Here is a 25,916-nt window from a genome sequence, read left to right on the forward strand (position 1 = left end):
TCCCTCTCTAGCTCATCAGAACACTACACCAGGTGTCCTTCCCGGCTGACCGCCCCATGGAGCAGTGGGGACTGCTTTGGACTCAATCCAGATTTCAAACCATTTCCAAACTTCTTAACATATTATACAAACACACATAATCCAATATATCTAAGATGATCAAAAGAGAGCTGGGGAGATGGCTCAAGGGCCAACAACTTTAGTTCCATCCCTGAGACCCACATGTTGGAAGGAGAGCTCCTGCGTATTGTCTTCTGACCTCCCCATGTCTGTCTCTCTCTCTCTCTCTCTCTCTCTCTCTCTCTCTCTCTCTCTCTCTCTCTCACACACACACACACAAATAAATATTAATAAAAAATTTCTGAAAGTCCACGGGACCTTTGGGAATAAGGTGTCACCATGTAGCTCTGGCAGACCCAGTATTCACTATGTAGACCTGGCTGGCCTTGAATTCAAGCTCTGTCTGCCTCTGCTTCCCAAGTGCTGGAATTAGAGATGCAGGCCACCACTATGGCTCCCAACAAATACTAACTAGCATTTTATTGACAGGCTCCATTCCAATCCATTGTCACCTTAAGGTGCCAAAGCATCTGATCACTCACTTAAATTAATTTGACAAATGGCTGCCAAACACCTACTGAGTATGGGGCTTCCTGCACTAGGTAAGGTAGTCTGTGTAAGTCATCAAGCTAGACAGCACCTCTATGCACACCTGCCATGGCCTTAGGGGTCAGCCGTCCAGCTAAGATTCAAGGCCAGGGGCTTAAACAAACTGGGACCAAAACAGTTCCACCTGACACCTCTGTGACCTTGAGCTAAACAATCACCGGCTCTCTTTTACTGTCAACGAGTCTAACACTAAGGCCTGCTCTTCAGGATCGTGTTTCAATGACAGTGACATGGATAAGGTGTTTAAAACAGTAGCTGGTAGGTAGAGGGGGGTCTGTGTGGCTTTGTGAGTGGTTACTAGGGAGTCCCTGGGGCACCTGCAAACACACCCTGCTCAGTGAAGGTAGGAGACAGCCTTGGAAATGGAAGATGGTCTCTCGTTTTCACATTCTGGAGCCTATTTTGCCCAAAGGTTCCCGGTCCCCTTTCTATATTTTAGTCTCCAAGACACGATTACATTCAGGTCTTTTGGCTTCTGCCTAGAAAATATTTTTTTGTCCCCCCTTGCAACACAGTGTTTCTCTGATGGTGCTTCCTTTAGGAAGACCTCTAGTCCCTTCCAAAAGTGCTCCTGCAGTCCCCAGTGGGCACCAGCGGGGAGCAGAGCTGAGAATACTGGCGCTGGAGTCGTGTGTCCTGCTGTTTTCCAGCTACAGGATACCACGTGGGCTGTGTGTGAGCCCTCAGTTTAGAGCTAATTTCCAGTCTCTAAGATGGCCTGCCTGCTCCACACAGCAGCTCTGATATACCACGTCCTCAGGAGAGTGCAAGTAGAAGCCAGAAAAGCGGTGGTGATGGGAACAGGCTCGGAGGACCAAAGATTCCACAATGCATGTCAACTCCGGAAAAGCAGCCCTAACAACTTAACGCTCACCGTGTAACCAGTGGGAGACACACACTGAGGAACCAGACCGCCACTGTGTGACACCTGGACAAGGTCACAGGCAGCTGTGAGGGTGGCCTGAGTCAACATTCTGAAATACAGGAAGACTGCAGGCGCATGGCTGGTGACCGGTTACTCACCAGACGATGATTAGCATCAGCCCCCACAGCTGACAGAGTGACAGCAAGGAAGGCTCTGGAGCCTTGGTGTGCCTGTCCACGTCTGATCCCAGGGCAGAGTGCAGACACAACGTCCTGGGTGGGTATGAGCTCCAGACACTCACATGAGACATGTGTGGGTAGACAGAGGCCTCAGGGCAGATGATGAAGCCATCTGCACACTCAACACAGGCTCCGCATGTGGCCCTGAGCTGCCAAGGGGTAGAGGGAGGACAGCCGGTGTCCTGCTGTGAGACAGGAAGTGACGGGCAGTTTTCTACTCAGGTGCAGCTGCGCCTCTTCAGCTGACACAGACACCTCTGGCCCCAGAAGAAAAAGGCATTTCTGCTTCCCCAGTGTCTCTGAGGACAGAGCTAAGTTTCTCTATGCCAGTGGTACTGGGGAGTACAACAAGGTGGCGTGCCCACTGACTAGCAGGATTGAAAGAATACTGAGAAAAAATATAGGGGTTGCCAAGTGGGTTCTAGGAAGCAGGTCTGAGAGAGTATGGAAGAGCCAGGTTCTCCACATCTGCCCCTTCAAGATATTTCTTGCAACAATTCTCGCAAGCAGGTACCACCATAATGTCCTTCAGGGCAAAGAAAAGCGAAAGCAGTGTGGAGGCAAGGCAGGCTGAACTGTAGACGCTGAGGTCACTGAGTTCCTGGAGATAGGGGCAGGCTCCTATTTGCTTCTGTATCTGCACCTCCCAGCAGAGATCAGGGTGGCGGCAGAAGGAGCAAGGCTCTAATTTGGGAGCTGCTTGGACACCTGGTATGGGGTGGAGCTTTAGAGACCAGGCCTTAGGGGCCGACGATGGGATGCTGTTGGGGTAGAAAGGAGCAGAGGCTGGGTTCCAGCATCTAAGAGAGTGCCCCTCACTAGATTGGGGCTGGGCTTGAACTTTACATGGAGCAAGAAACCAGAGGCATCCAGGATGGTCCCAGGGAAACAGATCCCTGGGCAGCCAAGCAGGGAGGTATAAACACAGGCCTGGGATGCTCAGTGCCTATGACATCTAAGAACTGGAAAAGACCAGATGTAGAGAGGTGCTGGGCCTGAGAGGCAGGCTGGAGGCAGTCAGAGACCTAGAGGTAAGATTCAAACAGAAGCCTTAGCCAATATCCAACACCACCAGAGAACGCGGGGTGAAACAAGGGCACTCTGAGGAGCAGGAAGCAGCTCCATAGCTAGAAGGCAGCTGGGAAGAAGAGGGCTGTGTTTGTGTGCATGGGGCCAGCAGGGGTAGAAGGGATGGCTTCTAGGACCTAGGACACCCAGAAAGGACTCGGAAATGGCCAGGAAGAGGCCTGTAAGACACCGGAGACTCCTTCTCCACACATCATACCCTAGGAAGGGTTATTACTCCAATAAATACCTTAGTCATGTACTTTAAATGCTCAGGGGACCATGACACAACAGCAGGATGAGCTAGGGCACTTCCTATTGAGTCAGAGGCAGGAGATCTCCCACCAACACGTCCACTCCAGTACCAGGAGCACCTCAGGAATACGTACCACTGCAAGGTGCAGCCGACTGTCTCAGCAGCCTGTTCTCTTTGCACCTTGCCTAGTCCAAGCCCAGGAATGAATTATAACAGGATCACCCACCTGTTGTCTCCCAACTTGCCTGTCACCAACCTACCCTGCTCCAATGGAAGCAGATGGGACCATGTCTACATGCTAGACATGGGATTAGAGGGGCTCACCTCCACAGTCCTGGCATTCGGTATAGCATTTAGTAAGAACGACACAGCTAACACATGACTAACGGGTTGCAGTGAGTCACAGAGAGAAAGAGCTCAGGATATGAGAGTATGGGAGACGGTCAGTGATCACGCACTCCATCCGAGACACAGGCAATTGCAAGGCCCCTAGCTGCAATCCGATCTAAATGACACTGTCAACCATATAAAACCTACTGTAGAGTCCACCGACATATTTTATGACACGCGTAGCTACAGGGTACAGGGTAATGAGACTAAATGTGGGCAGCTTACAGAAACAACAGTGTAGGTGACTTGGGGACAAGTGCCACTCTCGTGTCATCTGCTCATGGAGCTGGTACTAGTGCTCACGGTGTCCGTACATCTCCCGTGAGGGAACCATGAGAAGAAAGACAACCTCCTATCCCTCCAGACAGGGCCAGGCCACACTCTCACATCCTCCTCCTTCATCTCCCAAGCACAAGGTCCTGGTCCCATGACTCACCAGGGATACACAGGCCTGGGCGCATCCCTTTCATTCATTTATTTATTATTAACAATAATAAATAACAATATATTAGTAATATATTATTATTGTAAAATAGAAGGCAGTAAGAATTTAGGGCTTGGGATGACTCCGAGGTTAAGAACACTGCTGCTCTTCCAGAGGACTCAGGTTTAATTCCCAGCACCTACATGGCCGCTCACAACTGTTTGAAACTCCAGTCCAGGGGATTTGACACCCTCACACAGACATGCAGGCAAAACACCAGCGAACATTATATATATATATATATATATATATATATATATATATATATGAGTCTATTCATCTTTAAAAAAAATAAAAAAGAATTCCTCTTTTTCCCTGGCCTGGTCTGAGGAGCCCCAAGACAAATAGATCAGACTTATCTTTGGACGCTCACGTACCAAGTCTCCTCCTTCCTGAGACGGGAATTAAACAAGGTCACACACAAATGTAGATACCATGCTGGTAGTCAGAGCATGCTGCAGGCTAAACTGTTTGAAGGATTTCCCCTGCTGCTGCCCTCCTCTGCAGGCTTCCAGTGCCGAGACACCTGGCGAATGGAGAACGACCTGGTCCCTTGTGGGTCTGTCTTTCCCAAACTCTAGGAGAATCATACAAATGTACCTAAATCCTAACATTTTTCCACCTGGCACCTTTTTTACTTGATGTGCTCTAGGGTGGGCAGTGCCATCTCTGGCACTCAACAGTGTCCACATCCAGTGTTTCTCTGCAAGCCCACCTCGACACTGACCTACTCCTGCCTCAGCTCCTGTGTCCAAGTGCCAGGGGGCCAGGCTGTCAAAGTCCACCCTCTGCAGAGGTATTGAGCACAGGGGCTACAGCAGACTACAGCCACCCTCTCCATACAAGCCAGCTTGGGAAGGTCCTCAGCGTCATGCAACTGTGCCCTGGAGGAGGCGGGAGAGTGACAGGAGCCAGGTCTCTGCTCCCAGTGGAGCCAAGCAACTGGACTTGTATTAGGAGAACAACAGAAATGTCCTTGGAATTGTCACTCTGCCTACTTGCCACGGGACTGATGAGCTGTTTCCTGCTGGCTTCTGGAGTCCTCCTCTGCTGGGTGCCCCCGAAATGGAAAAATGGCCCCATCCCCTGCCCTAGGAGGAATCCACACAGGAAACATGTGACCATGAGAGGAAATCCTAGTCTCAGACTGGGGCAGGTTGCTCTGAGTCACTGACACGGTAATCAGCCATAGGGCTCTACAGGTACATCTGTCTATAAGACAAGTGGCCATCTGACCTTGCTCACCCTGCTGTGGATGGTGAAGATCTGCCCAGGGACACGAGGGCACAGAGTCAACGTCCCCCTTCCTAGCTACTGGGCACCCTTAGCTTCACCCTCATATTCCATGCCTCAAGGGCTGCCCAAGAAATACTGTACTGGGGGAAGAGAATGGGGAGTTGGTGAATTCAAACAGGACACAGAACCACAGGACAGTGGTTCTGGCATTGGTGCACAGGACTTCCCTTTTATGTCTCTGGGCTGTGTGACAGCAGATCTGAGAGCAGATGTGTCACCAGGAGACACTATGATCCCAGTTTCTCATCTGAGCTCAGTTTGGTACTAACTTCCTGTGTGGCCTTGAGCCTCTGCTCTGTCTAAGCTCCGCTGAAGAGTCCAGGAAGGCATGTGGGTGGGTGGGAAGGGCTCTGCATCTGTAGCAAAAGGGTCAGGACTTTTCCACGGCCACAGGGGGCGGACAACAGTCCCCGACTTTCTGTAGAGGAAGCTCTCCTGAGGTATTGCCACACCGTTGCCCCGCCCTTCTCAGAAGGGTGTTGGCCTGAGCTTCAACAGCTTCTGGTTTTCCCAGATCATTCTCACCTTCTGTTCCCTGCTCTGCCAGCCCCATCACTGTGTGGTTAGAAGGGTGAAACCAGAGGGAGGCTGCCTGTTAGCACATTGGCTGGGAACACTTCCATTTGACCCCCCTCCTTATAGGAGTTTGGGTCTCACAGACAAGGACTGGCTAGGTCTCGTGTGCAGCCTGCCTGGGACGTACACATAGGTCCCCCCCTCCCCCAGCTCCTCAGGCTGGGAAGGTGTGAATTTAAATGATCCCGTGGTCTGGCCAAGCCTAGAGTTAGAGTACCTTCAGGCCACTCCCCCGTCCCCACCCCTGCCTCCAGAACACTCCTGCTCACTCCCACCCCCTCTTCCCAAGGGCTCTATGGTTGGCAGAAGCTAGAGTCCTAAGGCATGTGAACACACCCTGGGAACTGAACTCTGGGAGACCTTGGAGCCCGCAAGGCTGATTCCCAAACCGGTTTGGCTGTTCCTTGCCATGTGGAGGCTGAACTGGCTGAGGAAGAGGGGACCCAAGGAGATTCTAGATGAGCCGGGCCTCAGAAAAAGCCTAGTGAGAAAAGTGCCCCGCCCACCGCTTGCTACCACAGGACTAGTCGGTGTAATTCGGACTCAGATGCTGGCCCTTGAGCGCAAAGTCAAGAGTGTGTTTTCATCAGGAAGAGAGAGTCCTACCCTGAAGTTGGTCCCCCACCTCTGCAAAGTATTGTGGACCCCAGGATGGGCTTGGGCTGGGATGTTGGCCGAGAACAGCTGGCAGGGGTCCACCTCTAGAGACTTCGGTCCTCCCACAGATCCTCCTGTGGGTGGACAGCTGCAGCTCCCATTCAGAAGTCAGAAGACTGACTCAGGCCACTGCTTAGTGTGTGGCAGGCTGTGACTTTTGTCATCTTAGGCTGTAGGAATGGACATTTGGTGGTTAGGGGTTGCAGACCACTACAGTGGAAATGAAAGAGCACTGATAAAGCAAGACCAAGGAGAAGGTTTAGTGGGGTAAGGGCGCTTGGTGCCAAGCCGAACTACTTGAGTTTGACTCCCAGGACCCAAGTGGTGGAAGGAGAGAAATGGTTCCCACGAGTTGTTCTTTGATCTTCACACACAAACACAGAAATGCAAATGGTCAAACAAAAAAGATAACAGGCCATGCCTTTAGTCCTAACACTCAGGAGGCACTGGCAGAAGCAGGCCAATTTCTCTAAGTTCAAGGCCAGCCTGGTCTACATAGCAAATTTCAGGGCAGCCCGGGCTATACAGGGAGACTTTATCTCAAAAAGCAAGAACAACAATAGCAACTCAAAGGCTGGGGATAAGCACATCAGCAGTAGAATCCTTGCCTAACATGCCTGGAGTGCTGGGCTCAATCCTTAGTATCACAAACAAATGGACAGACATAGTAAGTGTGCAGCAGAGAGGAGGGGACCTGATGAGGTCTTTCCTTCAGAGCCTTGGGCCTCTGGCCATTACAGACAGGCCAGGGTGCATTGTGCCTGCTCTCTACATCCTGGGAGGATGGATGTGGGTTCCACCAGGGCAGATCCTGAATGGCTATCAAGGAATCCCCCTAAGGAGTGCCTGAATGAGTCAAAGGAAGCCCAGGGGCTAAGGGGATAAAGTTAGTTGGCTTGGGAGACTAGGAGGCTCTCCTCACACTGGCTGGGCGGGGTCTATAAAGTGAGAAAGGAGTCCCATTTTCCTGTGCCTGGAGCTGCAGGTGGGCCTCACTGCAGCAGGTCCCAGCCTCAAGATCCATTTCCTTTCCCTTTCTCCTGCAGGCTAACCAGCACTTCCTCAACCTCAGCCTCAGGGAACTGGGGGTGGGGGGAGAGGGCTGAGGGACCTGCGAAGGAAATGCTATGGGAGTCTTATTTTCCTCTAATCTCTGAGACATCTCAGGGAGACTCGCGGGCTGGCTCCTCTAGGTAACAGGCTGGAGTGTGTCCCAATTCTTCCTTAGATAGCACAGGACCTCAGTTCTCACATACCGGTAGCTGGATGGCGGGAGGTCACACGTGTGTGCTGAGCAGCCTGGCTGTGCACCGTGTCAAATCCTAGGGAAGCCAGCAGTCCGTGACCTCACCGTGGTAAAGCTCACGACACCACCATAGAGGGCATCCGGGGCGACCAAGCCCTGGGGAGTTATCACCTCACAGAAAGCGCGTTTCTACAAAGAAGCAATCCAGGCAGTTCCCCAAACTCAGGGGGCGTGGGGCCAGGTGCAGGCGAGACAAGGTTTGGCATCAATTCCCAGGCTGACCCACACCCTAACATCTGATAACCAGAACCTGTACCACCATCCGCCTTTAGGCCTCAGACCCCTTGCCTTCCACCCATTCCCTGCTTCCCCAGCTGCCTGACTGGTGAAGTTCTAGATTTTAAGGATTTTGGCGATAAACACAGATGGGGCCTCCTCCCTCCAACTTTGGGCTAAGGAATCATTTCTGGGACAGCACAGGTGCCATTTTTTTCCCCGGATGCCTCATAGTCCAGGGGCTCTAAAAATGGCAAGCAGGGGTGGTTAGAGGCTTCTTCCTGCCCAGTCTTCAAGTGAGTTCTCCACTCAGAACTCGGCGGCTGGAGCTGTCTTCCTACTCACCAACTGAAACCCCTCCCTGACTGCCTATTCTACGCCATTTCTGAGAAAGCCTGACGTAATGCTAGATGGGACTGGAGAATAACCCGCGCCTGTCTGTGACGGCCTTCTCTCCAGGTGCCCATCAAAGTTTGGTAGGTCTGCTGCAGGAAAATACCACATTGATCTCTTTATGCCACTGGCTCTTTCTTCTAAACCTTAGGGGTCCCTTTTGCATCCTAGAGAAACATTCCACAACATGTTTCAGAATGCCAACTACCTGCTTAGTCATAGACACACAGGGTTTCAGACAGATGCTATCTAAAGCAAACCTAAAAGATACTCTTTGTATCACACACTGGAGGGTAGGGCGGGCAGACTTTTTTTTTTTTTTTTGTTAAAACCTGATACAATTCTGTGTGGGCTTCTTTAAATGTCCACTCATCTTGTTGTAGTGGAAGTAATTCTATTGACGCCCAGGGCTTCCTGGCTACTCCCATCACTCAGCATGTAATACACCAGTATGTCCTGGACAGAAGTCCAAAGCAGGGCTGAACCATCTGGATCTCCAGGCCAGACATCCTTTTTTTCTAATCCTTAGAATCATATCGAAGGCTGGTTATAAGTGCTAGACTTCACGCCTGGTGGGGTCTCTGATCCAGTGGGACAGAGCTGAAAAATGTGTTGTTTTACCAGGTGATGGTGATGCTGATGTTGTCTGGTCCCTTTGAGAAGCACTGCCCGGCCAAAGGCGTGGCCGAGCTCAGAGCCCGGTGCTGTGAAATGTTCCCCTAAAGGCTTCAGGAATGGATTTGAGAGGCCCATCTTTCTCCCTTTCACTGAAGAACGTTTAGGAGCTCTCAGGGCCAGCACTGTGAGCTTAGCAAATGCTCTCTTGTATTGCTGCTAACCTCCTCTTACCTTTGTATCCTGGACTGCAGAGGTTTGACCTTGGACTCTCAGAAAAAGAATCCTAGGCTGGGGACAGGAGTGGGTGGAGTCCTGGTTTTATGAGAGTTTGGAGCAAGGCCCAGTGGGGTATGCACCTGCCTCACCTGTGGGTGATCTTTCTGTCTACACAGACTCAGGTCAGGTCCTATTCTAGTGACCCTGCCTGAGTGGTCCGATTGAAGCTTCTCTATCTGGAAACCTTGGGTCTGCACCCAGCAGCTCTCAGTGCCACCGTCACCAGCTGGTGGCTTGTTTGAGTGACACCGAGTGCTCTGTATCTTGTGGCTAGCATCCCAGGGTAGCCATAAGGGTTGAGTCAGCTGCGGGATCTCAGGTAAACCCCAGGTAAGGTAGCACTTGATGGGGGAGGGCAGGCACAAGACAGAAAACAGCCTGGGCCATCTGCTGTTCAGTCCCAGCTCCTGGTTTCTCTTCCAGAACCTCTGGAGGAGGCAACCGTCATTTGTTTAGGCTTCTGCAGTGTTTAATCACCACACAACACTCCCGCAACCTCTCCAGCTCCTGCTCTTTCCCTGCAGGAAACAGGGTTTGCCTTCTGCCTCTGATGGACGCCATGAAAAATTAACAGAGCTTGAGGCGAAAGAGAGATGAAAACACGGTGGCAGGAGAGGCTGGGGCTGCACGGCCAGCTGGCCAAGCTGAGCAGCACCAGCAGGCCAAGCTTAAGGCCTGAGGGGTCGGTATGACCAGCAAAGCCACGGGGTCATGGATGGTGGTCAGCAGGTTGATGCAAGTCCAGCTACCGTTAGGGAGTCAGAGTTCCCAGTTTGGACTATCCTGGGATCCTGAACCCAGGGAGATCCTGAGGATGAGAATAGTTTCTTTCTCTGATCTTAAAAGAGCCAGGTCACACAGGCAAGTGTCCTCAGAAGGCTAGCAGCATATGCTAGACAGAAGTCAGCACATCCTTCTCTCCTTTGTCCTGACAGTCCTGGGAACCAGTGAGCACTATGTCTATTCTCCTGGCCCCCAGAGACACTGAGGGACTTGCCAAAGGACAACTAGCAAGAGCAAATGACAGGGGAATCTATTCTCTTTGAAGGAGAAAAACGACCTTTTATTTACAAAGTCCACGAATACATGTTCCTTACAGAGCAGACATTTGTAAAGGCAGCAAGAGGGAGCAGGCTGCAGACCCCACAGTTCTCCCAATACCTTATTCACCTCCCTGTTCTCTTTCTGAAGAGGCTATGCAGCAGACAATTAGAGCAGTGGACACAGTTGTCATCTGAAACCACCCCCCCATTTCCTCTCATCAGGGGACCACTGCTCCTGGAGGCTTTTGGGTTTTTTTTTCCCTTGCAGGGCTTTTCTATCATAGACTCACAGTGAAACCTTTTAACATCATTCAGACTTTCATTTTGGGGCGCTCCTAGTTTCACTGCTCCGCTGAGCTCTGGTTTTGCTACTTTAAAAAAAAATCTTCTTAGCTGGCTCTGCAGTCCCCACTTGGAATAACACCAAGGTTTCTCTTTGTGGCTTCCACCACCCTTGGAGTGACTGGGTGACAAACACTACTGTAAGCTGTATGAATCCCCTTTCAATGGGGATTTCAGAGCAAATACACTATCAATTCACACAGGGCAGGGCATTGTCTTCTATGCTCTCTACTTTGTCTCTGTCAAGGACCCAGCCTTGGGACTCTACTGTAATCCCTGCCACACACCACAGTATGTATGGTGTGTGTGTGTGTGTGTAAACAATACATTGTCCAGATGGTGAGACAGGAAGACTCCATGATCCGAGGGTCAGAGAAGACTCTCAGGGAAGGTTCCTTGCACTAATGGAAAACGGAGCAATTGTCAGACTGCATGGAGAAAAACTATCACTGAAATACCCCATTAAGAAGTAAGAAGGAAGCTGAGTGTGGTGACATACGCTTTTTATTCCAGGACTCAGGAGGGAGGGGCAAATGGACCTCATGAGTTCTAAGACAGCCTGGTCTATATGGTGAGTTCCAGGAGAGTGAGTGCTATAAAAGAATCGAGAGGTGGGGGAGGGAGGGAGGGAGGCACAGACAGACAGAAGGTCAGCAAAGAGATGAGTCTTGAGACATACGGTTGGAGCCCAGGTTGAAGGGTATGGCTCCCCAAGACTGCAATAACTCAGAATGGCTTCTAAGAAAAAGTAGCCTTGCCGGGCGGTGGTGGCGCAGGCCTTTAATCCCAGCACTCGGGAGGCAGAGGCAGGCGTATCTCTGTGAGTTCGAGACCAGCATGGTCTACAAGAGCTAGTTCCAGGACAGGCTCCAAAACCACAGAGAAACCCTGTCTCGAAAAACCAAAAAAAAAAAAAAAAAAAAAAAAGAAAAAGAAAAAGTAGCCTCCTCTTCAACCACCTCAAAGACAGAAAGAGCCCAGGCCCCACTTCCCTGCTCCATGCAGATAACCAAAAAGAAGAAACGGGCTCAGGAGCCCAGTGGGGTTTTGGGAAATTTGGCTTGACGGGGCAACAGCATTTAACAAAGCTCACATCATCCATCACTTGGGCCCAGCCATTTAGATACCGGGCATTTGATTAAACTAATATGGGCGGCTGGGGCGAGGCATGGCTGGGCGCTTCCTACCCTTGCCTACAAATTAAACCGTCACACACAATCCGATTACCTTGACTGCCACATTTATCTTGAGAAAGGGGACATCCATCACTCCTCAGCGGCCGGCTCTACCCACCCTACGTTAATTCCGTCAGAAGGGGAGTCAAGTTTGTACCAAAACTGCATCAGGTGATGTTTGCTCAGTCATTCGTTCGACATGGGTTCAAAACCTACTTGCCTCAAATTCCCCAGGAAGAAAATGCAGGCTTTGCCTTCAGTGAGCCCACTAAAGCTTCATGGCAGGAGAAGGATCTATGCTGATCAAAAAGGCAGAGTGCAGCCAGCAGACCTGCCTGTGGCCCAGCCTGCCTCTAGCTGAGACTGCCTATGGCATGCCACCACCTTGTCTTCAATGACATCCTTGGGGAATAACATAGCACAGCACTGCCATGAAATTTCCCCAATGGTGGAAATGTTCTAGATCTATCTATACAACCAAGATCTTGCCTATAACCAAGAGGCAGAGCCATAAGTGGCTGTGGAATACCTCACCCGTGGCCCCACTATGGAGAAAATGTTGAGCTCAGTCTCATTTAAGTTTAATTCAACAAATACAAGTGTCAATGGCCACCTGGGGTCCCTACCTCCAGTTGCTTAGCATAGACCTAGCAGCTACTGTGAAGAGCAAACTCAGTCCTGAGCATGCCCAGTGCAGAACATGTCCCAGGACAAATGCTCACAAAGCATGGATACCTTCCTCCCTTTGGGATGGGATCTCAGGCCAAAGATTCGTTATCTGAAGAGCCTAGAACAGGCACACTCACTCCTAGGTCATATAATCCAGCATGGTGGGAGGCTTCCCTACTTAAAGAATTGTAAGCTGTAGTTCAGAGGGGTACAAGCCTAACCATGGTGGAGGTGGCACTCCATTTTAAGTACAGATCTGTGTCTTTGAGCCCCAACTTCCCACTGACGCCTGGCCCTCGAGACAGTCCGCAGGACTAGAGGCGAGGTGCACTGTGCATAGAGGCCACACAGCCAAACTTTCTTTCTTTTCTTTCTTTCTTTCTTTCTTTCTTTCTTTCTTTCTTTCTTTCTTTCTTTCTTTCTTTCTTATTTATTTATTATGTATACAATATTCTGTCCGCATGTGTGCCTGCAGGCCAGCAGAGGGCACCAGACCCCATTACAGATGGTTGTGAGCCATCATGTGGTTGCTGGGAGTTGAACTCAGGACCTTTGGAAGAGCAGGCAATGCTCTTAACCTCTGAGCCATCTCTCCAGCCCAAATGTGTAGCCCAGGCTGGCCTCGAACTCATGATCCTCCTGCCTCTGCCTCCTTCAGCAAATCCTACTGGCGTGCGCCACCACAACCGGCTAAACTTTCAATGCCAGAACAAAGCAGGTGGTGGCTGCCCCTCTTCGCCTCCAGCCTGCTCTAGCCCCTCAGGCCAAGGCTTTACAGTTCTGGACACAGATGGAGAAGCCACCACCACGTTTGGTAGCGCAAAGTCCCAATGGGACACCATCCTGAGATTTTGCAAGAACTCACGGAGAACAGGCTGTCTCTGGTTTCTCATGTACCGGTGAGTCCAGCTCTGACATCTGGCAGAGAGGGTGGGGCTCTCAAGGCAGCGTAGCATCCAGAGGGATGCTAGGAAGTCTGGGCCAGATTCTGACCTCAGTCTGCACCTGGGGAAAGTCACTATTCTTTCATGAACAGGGGTGACAGAACTGGCATGAAAGAGCAAGTATATATTCGCTATTGAGAACTGTCTGAGGTCATGGGCAGGTCAGGAACCACTGCCTGCCCTCAGCAGGCCTAGAGGGATGGCAACTATAAAGAATGCAAGCTATAAAGAATGTCAGCCTGATGACCCCACTCCTCACTTAGAAGAACTGTATAGCCTGGACCAACCCACCTCATCCAGGAGCTTTTAGAACCCTAAACCAGGGCACAGTCACAAGTATGCTTAAACCCTCCTGTGAAGATCAGACAAGATGTGCCAAGCAGTCACTGCCTGGGTAGACTTGACTGAACCCGGCAGAGCCTGGGTCTACTAATCACAGGCAGGTTGTTCTTGGGTCCTGGGAGCTTCAATGCAGTCTGATACCTAGACAAAGGGTGTGTGTGTGCTTACGCACAGACACATACACAAACACAGTTGGAGATGAACAACACACACAGACACATAGCTGAAGATTAACAATACACACACAAACACACATGGATATTAACAGCACACACACAGACACAGAGAGCTGGAGATTAACAGTACATGCTAAAACACACATCGACACACACCCACACACACCTGAAGATTAACAGTCCAGACTTAGACCTAAAGGCATCTCATAGTCAGAGATTTCCTACAAACCACAGACAGAAAAGGAACAGGCTTTAACTACTGAGGGGCAGCCTGCAAACCACACCTCAGGATGGCTGCCCTAGATGGGATATGGGAGGGGCCTGGATAGAGTCCACCACTGGGCTGGGAGAAAGAGAGGGAAGGATATGAAGAAGGGGTAGGTTCAAAGAGAGAGAGGAGCTGACCTGGACAAGCCACAGGTGGAAAGAGTGCCGGGAGGAAGAGTTCTTGCTGAGAAGGGTCCCAGAATACCCCCCCCCACACACACACAAAGCTCACTTCTTTATACTGTTCCAGTTTCAAGGAATACTTAGCCACTCACACATTAGCATAAATAATTTTACAACTAATTGTGCTAACACGGGCAAGGAGCAGTAGTTGAAGGAGGAAAATTGGGTGTGGAAAAAAAAATGACGGGTAGCTCTCCTTCTACTTAGTTTCCAAGAAGCCACTAGGGAGCACCCCAGTGGGAGCACCCCAGTGGAGACCCTCTACTACCAGGACCACCAGAATTCTCTCACCCCTCCCCAAAATGCCAACACTCCATTGTTGCCACTTAAACCAATTTGAGGGTAATTCTGCAGACAATTGTCTTCCGATTTACAACACAGCTCTGTGATTGCATCCAGGCTGATGGTTCAGGCCGTAATTGTATGGTAATCACTTCTGTTTATGATCGATGCGGAAATCACTATTGTTTTCCAGCAGGCTTGTTAAATCTAAGAAGTGCAGAGGTGGGGAGGGGGGTTTACTTCTGAGGTGGAGCCTGGGGAAGATGAAATTAAGTGGGGCAGCCCAGTGTGGGGGAAGGTGGTTCAAAGACACCCTTGCCTCAGAAGCACAGGCAGAGAGAGGCAGACCGCACGGAGGAATGAGCTGACACAAGGTGTCCCTCTCGGGCAGTTTTAGAACTGGTCTGAGACTCAGAGCCAAACAGAGACGTCCAGAAGGACTCCATAGTCATACAGTAAAAGGTGAAGACAGGGATCCACTGGAAGGTTCTTTGTTACACCCATCCCCAAACCTGTATGTATGAGTCCTACAGAGAGGCTGAGGACAAGGCAGATGCCAGGCAGCAGGTGGGCAACTGGCTGTCCTCAGTTTGGAGCTTATACCTTCTCTATCCAAGGCCTACATGCTTTCTTCTTGCCCTTGCCCTGAGATCGCCTACCTGCTGTCTGAAACAAGGTGGCAGATGGCACCTGGGGGTCCAGGTGTCAGGAACAGGGCAGTGTTGTGAGCTGAGCTGCTGTTTGGGGGCACAAAGGGAGCTGCCCACCTGGTGGGTAGAAACCTGAACCTCCCAGAGGCCACAGAGAATAGATCTGAGCTGGATGGGGAGGGGGTAGGGGGCAATACCTTCTAAGGCCCTGGTAGACATCTTGAGGCACAGAAGGATGGAACCAAGCTAGGCTGGAGGCCAACAACCCTGCAGGGCATGAGCAGGCACCAGCTGTCATGGACAGCTAAGGCAAACCTGGATGTTTCAGGCTAAGCTGGGCTGCACAGCATTTGGTTTTTATAAATGCACACCCTTCTTCCCAAGCAAGAACAGATGAGACCGTGGGACCCTGGGCTGAAAATTGGGACAGGAAGGCACACTAGGTTCCAAAACTACCCAGCCTCCTCTGAGGCCTTTCTTACCTACTGGACCTCAGGGCACTGTGTCATCATTCTAAATACCCCTAGACCTGGCTCTAGGTGTGGCCCTGGTTCAGTTTAACTTTGGGTAAGAGTGGTAGGCTGCTTCCTCTTGGCTCAGCAGCGAATCTCAGTAACTTCCTAGCTGGAAAGAAGCGCTTTCACCAGATTTATCAGTGACAGCCTGGCTCAAGGCCATCCCAGCCTCGGTCTGTGGCTTTCCTCTCAGCCTGAGCGCTAGGCTCTACTTGTGTCCTGCACAGTCACAACAAAGGCAGCCGGGGCCCTGAGATGGGCGATAAATCTGATTTGTGTATGTGTAATATTGGGGATGCTGGGCATGAATGCTCTACCAGTGAGCTATATCCCAGCTCTCATTAACTTTTACTTAAATTTATTGCAAGCAACTATTTCAGTCCACTCTTGAATGGAGAGGGCCATCCCCAGAGCCCTTCAGACTCTCTTGGGGCTCAGATTCTGAATTTGCTCACACTTAGTCCTCACCCCAGCCACCCCACCGATCCTGTACCAATCTGAGCCTGTGTGTGTGTGCGTGCGTGTATGTGTATGTGCATTTGTGTATGTTTCTGTGTGTTTCTGGTTGCCTTTCAGGGCACACCGGGGCATGGCAGAGCATTCCACAAAATCCTAGTAGAATGAACGTTCTTCAGTGAACTTCTAAGAACCATCTTAAGAAAACAGGCTACTTCTTCCCCAGAGACTTGATTTTCTGAACTATGTCAAACCAAGTTGTAGCTACTTAACATTCAAAACAAAATCAGTTTGAAAACAAAAATTGAAGCTACAACTGTGTTTCTTAAATGGAGAGGCAAAACCCAAGGGGAGAAGCAGTGTATCTTCTGTTTTTGTTTTCATTGGAGGTTAGGGTGCATTTGTGTGTGAAAGTAGCATGTGCTTGGCATGCGTGTACATGTATGCACATAGGCCATGTTGAATACAATGCCATGAGTCCTTCTTTTGGGGGTCATGGTGTCACCCTCCTTTGAGTACAAGGGTTCCTAACTAAGTCCCAGAGCCCAGTGAAAGTTCTGTTGTCTGGATTTCCAGTTATTTGAGGCACTTCCAGTGAAGAGGAGACGAACTTGCAAGAGTCTGCTGACAGTGCAGAAGACTCAGTCTGCGAAAGGAGAAAGCTAGAGAGCTTGCTTGCCTCAACCCTACCTGACATTCCACATTCCTGGTTCCACGTGCCCCAATAGTTCATTAAAATACCTCCTTTGCTGGTGGGAGAGGGCAACGCGGACAAGAAAGTCCCTTTGAACTCTGAAGAGTTCTAGAAACATCTGCTGTGGCAACTGAAGGTTTGGAGGTAACTGATGACCTCTGTCAGACCTGCAATCTGGAGTTAAGCAGGGTCAACAATAAGGCCACATGGGTGTTGTGTCCCGTGGTAAGAGGACTCAAAATAGGAGGCTGAATTATTGTGGAGACTCCCCCCTCCCCCGCCCGCCACCTTAAGGCCTATCCAGGTGGCCACAACCAGAGGGACTTCACTTTGAGGGCTCAGAGAACAGCCAGCCATCCTAGTGTCCTTTCATTCTGGTGCTAAGCAGGAAGAGGAACTGACCGATCCATTTTTCAGATGGGGAAAACAGAGGCCCTGAGAGGTGAGTATCTTCTGTTGCATACCCAGATGCTCCGGCTAAATATCCCTGCACAGTTATCTATGATGAAGCCCACAGAACCTTCCTGCTGCTGGAGACAGGAGAGGAAACTGTGAGTGCTGCCACAGTTGGGGAAGCCACAGGATACTCTTACCTGAGCCTGAGAAGATCAAAGCACAGTCAGATTCCAAGAATGAGGTGAGTTACCCCAGCCCCTCTATGCCTGGAGTCATGCTAGCTTCCTAGGATCCCTTATCCTGTCCTGAGAGCTACCTTCAGGGAGCAGAGCCCTTAGAAATAATTTACTGGAGTGGCAGGCCTGCCTTCCTGTGGATGAGATGCAGGGCTCACTAGCACATGTGAGGGGGACAGCTGGGACTCATCCCCTTAGCCCAACACCCACAGGATCCACCAACATTTCCACACTGCATCCTTTGTGCCAAGCGCACTGGCTAGTCACATACAAGTGTGTACGACCCACAAGAACACTACCCCATAGCCTCCTTTAGCACACATTCAACACGGAAATGGTCCTTTACTCGTCTATATAAACACACACAGTCAGACACACAAACACTTGCCAACGACCCATCTTCTACATCTCTTCTTGAGCACATGCCCCCGCAACAGACCTAGCCACTTCACCCCAGATGTGTGTGCTCCTCTGCACACCACGAGCCTTCCAGTCCCACCGAGGGACTTCAAACTCCCAAGGGGGCAGAGGCCCCACCCAGAACCTGCTCTTTGTTCATTCACGCCTTCAAAACCATACTCGCTTACATTTTACCCACCCAGATGCTGAACACACAAATGTGAAGGAGTTACAGCTACAAACTTGAAGTTCATGGTTCCTGCACAAACCCGGGGGGTACTGAATGTTAGTAATAGGCAGAGGGCCTGGTGCGAGTCACAGGTCTGCATAAGATAAACATGGCAGAAAAGAGATGCATCTAGGGTCCCCAGAAGAACGTGGGAGACACACTGGGTGGGTTACACTTTACTGGGGAGGCATAACATGCTGCCCACAGTTCTCAAGTTCCAAGTCATTGGAACAGGGGACATCACAATTTCAGATAACAGGACCCAGGATCACGGAGGTGTTGAGGGAAGCTAGCCTGAGCAGGCCTCCATAGGGGATGGATTCCGACTAGGTAAGAGTTCATGGGGGCACTCCTGTAGGTGGGAGATCCCCACAAACTGGGAAGAAACCCCAGGGGTTGCCACTGGAGAAGAGACTTTTACCTAGGTCATTAAAGACCTTTCTGGAGAGAGCCCAGCATAAAAAGCTGAGAGGATTACCAGCCCCTCATCAGCTTGGTCCTGCCTGGTGAGTCTTGATTCTAGGTCAGGTGGGGGTAGGCAGGAGGGACGTGGCAGCGGTATTTCTTGTGTACCCCAAGCAGTCTGCCTGCTTCCCGTTGGGCCTCAGGGTGTTAGCAGAACCAGGAAGGCGATAGATCCTATGCTATGCCTAAAAGGGAGGCAAGTGGAAGGGCCCTTGTTCCTTCCCACATCCTTACGACTTCTGGAAGCCTCTTTGGCCCCCAGTTACCTCCCAAACCACTAGAAACCCAGTGGTCACGGCTGTGTACAGTCTAGTGGGTTGGGCAGGGATTTTATGTGTTGGGTGCTGACTTCTGCAGGGAATTCCCTGGGACCATCCGAGAACACTGGAGGGCTGGAGCTGGTAAATAAAAAGCCCATGCCCAAAGTAGCCTCAACTCCTGCAGAGAAAACTTTTCCCTGCAAACACCAAGGAAGCCTTGAGTTCACAGTGAAGGCCTGGGGGATCGCTGGGCAAGCAAGGCACCCAGGTTTCTCAGGTTACACGGAAGGTGGGAATGCTGTGTGGTAATTCACACGTTGTTCATGGCGGTGCTACGCAAACCAACCATCTCAGAGGGGGAGAAAAGAGAGTGTATGACTAGGCATTGAGTGGTGCATGACTAAGAGGCCTCCTGTGGGGAGCAGGATGATGCACCCCCAGAGGAGCAGGCCCTGTACCAGTAAAGAAACTTGTTACAGACTTAGAAGGACTGCTAATGGGTCCTCTGGACTGACCCACTTCCCACTCAAAAGCCCACCCTCTTCAGTGGTACAGGGTAACAAGCTGGGTTACCACCACACAGCTTGGCTTACAGACTCTCTGCCTAGATATCCAGGGGCTTCCAGACCTTGGTGAGCCACAAACAGATCTCAAAAGGATGCTTCTGTGCAACGTGTCAGAGGCCTTAGGAGCCCAAGATGTAGACTCCTAGCTCAGACCTCAGGAAGGAAATGAAAGTGGCTGCCAGCACTTGCGTACTTCCTCTACAGCTGGGACGTGATCTGGGGCTTCCCACTAGCCAGTCAACAGTGTCAGCCCTGTGGCTTTATACCAGGATATTAGGCCAAAGCATACTGTCACTCTTCCCCACACCATCTCAGCCTGTCCAGTTATGGTGGCCGTTCAGAAGGAAGGGATGGCATTTCTACAGGACACAGACAAGATGCTGCCTGCAGTACAGAACAGGAAAACAAGGCCCAGAGAAGGCTGTGGGCAAGGCAGGTGGAGAAAGAACACTATCTCCCAGGCGTGGGAACAGCCACTTTCGGAACTATAGAAGAGATTTGAGTCAAGCTGTCATTTACTGGGCAGCTACTCTATTCCAGACACAGAGCTAAGTGCTCCACAGCCCCATGGCCCACTGCAACCCGCCAGCCAGGCTGCACAGCTGTTTTATTGATCAGAAGACAAAAAAGCCTGATGTTAAGTGACTTACCAAAAGTCACCCAGGAAACTACAGATGTGGGTTTCATAATTACTTCTTAACATGGCTTGGGAAAACCCTGGGTGACCCTGTTTTAAAAGACCTGTGTGCAGCAGGTTGGTGGCGGCGGTGGGAGTAGAGGTGGGGTGGGGGCAGGGCAGACAGGTTCTATCTTGTGAGTCCATCTGAGGCAGATCCTACCTCCTGCAGACCTCAAAGACCTCTTCAAGAGCTCTCAGTGACTTTCAGCATCACAGTGCCCAGCAGAATTCCCTGCCTTTCTGAGCTGTTGTTCCTACACCATGCAGTATGGTACCCACCAAGAGCTTCAAGAACTTCAAAGACTGAGGAACTGAAAATCCGAAATTATCTAATTTTAACTAATACATTTAAATAAGTACACGTGCTGGGTATGGTGGCTCATGCCTGAGGCCAGCCTGGGCTAGAGAGTAAAGCATTGCCTCAGAAAAGTAATCCCTGAATTAAAAAACAAAACACAACTACACAAAACACAACTAATAGGCACAGGCAGCTACTGATATTACATGGGATATGTGTAATAAATCTTGGAAGGCGAGGACCCCAAAAAGCAAAAGACTCCTGACAATGTATACCACATTGGTATCTTGGCACCCTGACCTTAGCTCAAGAACCCAGATGTATATACATACATCATACATTCTCCATATAGTGAGTCCAATAACTTCTTCTTCTTCTTCTTTTTTTTTTTTTGGTTTGTTTTGTTTTTAGACAAGGTCCCTGTTAACCTAGACCAGCATCAGAGTCACGGCAGTCCTCTTGCCACTGCAGGATTTCAGGCCTCTCATTTATTCCCTGCATGACCACCTCTGTCATCACCAGCCTGTGCCCTGGGTTCCTAGGCTGATCACGTAGCGCATCTATGAGGCACCAGGCACAGACAACCCTCCTGCATAACTTTTGTCTCCCCTCACCATCAAACAAGGGGACGCCCTGTGGGTGTGTGATCACAGGCTGACATGTCTAACCTTTTGGCATTGTGACACAACCCTGTCGTTAGAAAGTTTTCACCTGAAAACCAGATAATCAAATCTCTCTCTCTCTCTCTCTCTCTCTCTCTCTCTCTCTCTCTCTCACACACACACACACACACACACACACAAACAAGAATGTTTCTGGAGGCTTTAAGTACGGTTTTGTGCCGCATTCAACTACATGTGCTGGGGACCAGAGGGAGCTTCCTGGGTGGTGGCATTTGATCCACCTCGACCCAGCAGAACTGAGAGGAGACGAAAGAAGGTCCCAGCTCTGGTCTGATCCTCGCATAGCAGAAGGTGTCAAGTGTCGCTCAGCATCCATGGATCTGGTCCTCTGCTTACTGTGTGTCAATCACCAATACACAGAAGACCAAGTGCAGCACTTAGCTCGTGAGCGGAGGTCGTGGACTCAGCTTCCAGCATTGTGAAGGAAGGGGGAGGGGTGGGAGGGAAGGAGGAAGGAAGGAGAGGAATAAGGAAGAGATTAAAGTTGAAAGGAAAGGGAGGGAGAGAGGAAGGAAGAGAGGTAGAGGGAGGGAGGACAAAAGGGAGGGAGAAGGAAAAGCAGGCAGGCCTTGGGGGCTGCTCTTTCCTCTTTGAAAAAGCCCCCCCCCATTTTTCAAATGAATAAGTAAAGATGAAGCCCATGTTACAGAATGTTCTCTGTACGCCGTGGTTCCACTAATCGGATGATAAACTCTCGGGAGACAGACAAGGTCCTATAAGTCATGAGGTGCCTTCGGCTCTGACCCTAGGGACAGGGATTATATCCTGGGCCACAAAGGGTGTGAAAAGCCTTGAAGTATTCTCTTTCACCTGTCCCCTGCAGCCCCAGTCTCCAGGAAATGCCCTCATTGCATTAGAATTTCACAGACCTGCCTGGAAGGTACAGGGGCTGCGTGTCTACAAACAGGACCTATATTCTTACTCTCCCCGTACCCCCCCCCCCCACTCCTGTCCGCTCTCCAGGAGAGTGCACAGAGCTGCCTGGGTAGATCTGGACAAGTTCCAGCAAGTTTCCAAAGCTCTGGGGGCTGCAGAGCGCTGCTTTTGACCCACACCGTGACAACTGCAAAAACAGGGACGGTTTTGACTTTGTCAGCAGAAGCGAAGACATCCCCACTGCAGGATGCGAACCTCCCCTCTTCCAAGCAGATTCACACCTGCAGCTCAGCAGCACCCTTGCTTCTGGCAACCGTAGTTCCAGGGGGACTCAAACGCGCTCTGGGTGACAGCTTCAACAATGAACCACTCAGCCTGCTTCAGCTGCAGCTTCTGGTCCACCTACTGCCCCTTCTACTCCAGCACCACACCTCAAGACACAACCAGCCACGTGACATTTAGTCTCCCGCTCACTCATTTCTGGGAAACTTAAGAGCGATCCAGTCCCAAAGTCACCAGTTCCTCCTCCCTGCCACAGCGCCAGCGCACAGACCGGACAGAGAAGTGCTCTCAGAACCCCCAGCCCCGCCCCACCCCAAGGTGACTTGCCAAAGGTCACACACTAACGTAGATACCCGCGCTACAGATACTATTATTGGAAGGCTGGGCCTGAGGAATTTTGTTATCCTGAGCAGTGTCTGAAGTATGTGGGGAGCTCATTCCAGCTAAAAGCAATTGTGGAGGGGCCCCAGGATCAGCGGCAGGGCTGTCCTGGACACCCCCGCCCCCCGCAGCCCCCAGTTCTATTTGGTATGGACCAAATACAGGAGGCAGCACTGGTTGTTGATCTAGGCTAGGTCCTCCCCTCTGCCACAAGGCTATAGAAAACCCACAGGCTCATAGATGCCTCGAGAGAAGCCCAGAGTGGTTTCTGGCAGAAGTCAGGGACACAGTTGGGCTACTGTGAGAAGAAAATAAACTGAACCCCTTGAACTGCCTGGATGACCATTGACAGACAAGCCTAGTCCCCAGATCCTTGCATACTGCTGATGGGGCAGGGCTCCATGAATCCCCTGGAGCGGCCCACATCCAGTGAGATGTAGGACAAGTAGGGGTCTTGTTAACAGGGCTGCAACCTGAGAGTGTGCAAACAAAGCCCTTGCCATCTTTCCTACTCCCCTGGATGGGTCCGGAAAACCCCCTTTCAGGTGTGCAGAAAAGCACCCCTTCAGCTAGTCCAGGGCCTGAGGATATAGAGACACCTACCGCTGGGAGATGGGGGGCTCAGGACACAGGGACAAGGCCGCAGGCCACCCAGGGTACTTTGTCTGACTGAAGCAAGAAAGAAAGCAGCAGGGCTTGGTCCAATTGTTAGCTTCCAGCTCTCAGTGAGGAACCCACGAAGACCAGGTAATGGAGGACCCTCACTCTATTCCAGGCCTGCCCTGCTATGACCTTGGTCCCTTATCCCTGGGCAGTGGCTCCTGTCTGCCCTTTCCGGCCTAGAGGTAGTTACCGCTCAGGAGTTACTTGGGAAGCTGGATGTGCTTGGAGGGTGAAGGCCTTGTTTTTCCCTGAGCATGGTCCCCTGAGAGGTGGCTGCTGCTTGAAGGCCCTGGAGAGTTTCCCAGGCAGCTGAGGCTTCTGGGGAGTGCCAGGGCCAGCATAGCCCAGTGGGTATGCTGTGATACCAGGAGTAGCAGGCCCTGGTGAAGGACAGCAAGGGGCATGCTGGCCCATTTGCCAGGTGTCCCCCCCTCCCTCCAGGGGGCTCTGCAGGCTCTTCTCTCTCTGTTGTGGCTCCAAGCAGTCAGGCTACCTGCCCAGTGATGAGTCCCTTCTCTTGTGGAGAAGTTGGCCTCTCCCGGGGGAACCAAAGCCACATCCAGCAAGGTAAACACCTCCTGGGCCCAGAGTACCTTTCCCTCCCCTTCCAGCCCTGCCAGCTCCAAACTGCCTGTTACAAGAACAGCCTGATTGATAGATGACTTCACAGAGCCTGACGCCTTGCCGGCAACATTGACAGTCCTCAGGGAGGTCTGAGGCTGCTCCTGGGACGGCTGCCCATCGGTGCCCCCTGGCTGACCTCTGTTATACAGCAGAGTGTAGGTGACCAGGGACTCACACCCTTCAGCAAAATTTAACCCTGGTGTTAACTGGGAGCACTGGCTAGTCTCTGCCTGCCCCACACAGGGGCCACCATGACTCAAAACGTTAAGAACACAGAAAGGTCTATCCAACGCACTGACACTGTCAAGGGTGGGCTCATCTCGTTTGCTAAGCCCCCACCCAGCACTTCCACTGGAACTTTCCGCCACTAGAAAGCTGTTTTTATAATCCAAGCTACCCAGTAAAGTGGCCACTAGCTCTGAGTGCCTACTGAACATCTGAAGCGAAGCTACTGCCAGCAAGAAAATGACCTGAGCTAGCTCAGTATACAATGCTTGCCTGGTGTGGACAAAACACTGGGTTAAGGACTGGTGACAAATCAAACTGGGCCTGGTGACACATGCCTATAGAACACCCAAGAGGAAAACAGAAGAACTAAACAAATATTACTTTTATTCTTCAATCAGTTTAACCTTAAAAGCAGCCCTATGTGTGGTTAGCGTGGCCACCATACTGGATGGTAGTTTTCCACTGAGCTCAGCAGCCATCCCTCATGGGGGTGACCCAGCAAAGGCCACTCAGGAAGATGGGTCTTAGTCTGAGCACCCAACCTCAGCCTAGGGACTCATCTTAGACCTCCTAGGATCTGAATACGGCTGGGTGTTCAGTAGGTGCTCAGCCCATGCGGACAGGTGTGGAAGTACTCTTCCAATCCGGCTGTGGGCTCTGCACGTTCATACACTCGCTCAGCAGTTACCGAGTATCCATCTACTCACTGTCAAGCACAGTGATGGGCAGTGGAGTGTAAGGAACCCATGGTTCTTGTCTTTAAGAAGCTTCATCATGAATTCAAGGTATTACTCCAGTAGGAGTTATGCTGGGTTTCTCCTACACCCTACTGGGCTGGGCACATTATTCCCCCCACAGCTGACATGGGTCTTCTTTCTGGAGTGCACGGGGCTATGAGGGGAAGTGCTTATGGCTGAGGGAGGCTGTGCAGGGGAGAGCAAGAACAAGCAGCACTAGGAAGCAGGCCTCAAACTCTGTGCAGGCGGTTGCTTCCGGTACAGTCTCAGATTCTCACCAAAGCTTCGCCGTTTGGTGGTTTCTCACTAAGGAAGTCTAGGGTAAAAATAGCCCTGAAGGGACTCTATTCCAGCTACTTACAGAGTAGTCACTGCCTGGTTAAGACATTTAAAAAGGAGGAACAGACTTACTATAAGCCATATAGACCTTAAATCTCAATATACTTCTGCAGCGGGAGATGAGCTTTGAATCCAGAGCCTCTGAAATGGAGAAGACTCTCACACCATTCAGATTTCCCGGTGACAAGGCTATGTCCACTCACTCCTTGGCCCAATTCCTGGCCTATTCTCAACGATGGGCTATTGAGAAACACTGGGACCAACACTTTGGCAGTTGCCTCACAAAACCTCCCTCAGAAGAACCACCTGCTATGTCCAGGCCCATTGGCGGTTAAGCCTGATGGCGACCCCCACTGTAATCCCCGATGCGGATCTGAAGCCCATCTAAGGAATACTGTCTGCCTTCCTCGTCTTAGTGCAGCTGGCTTCCAGGTGAGCCAGGAACTGGGACTTACCTGTGTCCTGGGCATCAACACTAAAGCCATATCCTGGGGACCTCTGGCAGCTGCTTCTCAGCTCCTGCAGTGTTCC

At 51.0% G+C, this 25,916-nt stretch overlaps 1 protein-coding gene across 8 annotated transcripts in view; it reads right to left on the bottom strand.

Moving 5' to 3' along the window:
* The window catches only part of Zmiz1 (zinc finger MIZ-type containing 1), a 199,934-nt gene that overhangs the window by 34,823 nt on the left and 139,195 nt on the right, over window positions 1-25,916 (bottom strand). The gene's annotated exons all lie outside the window — the stretch shown is intronic.

Source organism: Chionomys nivalis, chromosome 5 (assembly GCF_950005125.1).
Source record: "Chionomys nivalis chromosome 5, mChiNiv1.1, whole genome shotgun sequence".
Lineage (NCBI taxonomy): Eukaryota > Metazoa > Chordata > Mammalia > Rodentia > Cricetidae > Chionomys > Chionomys nivalis.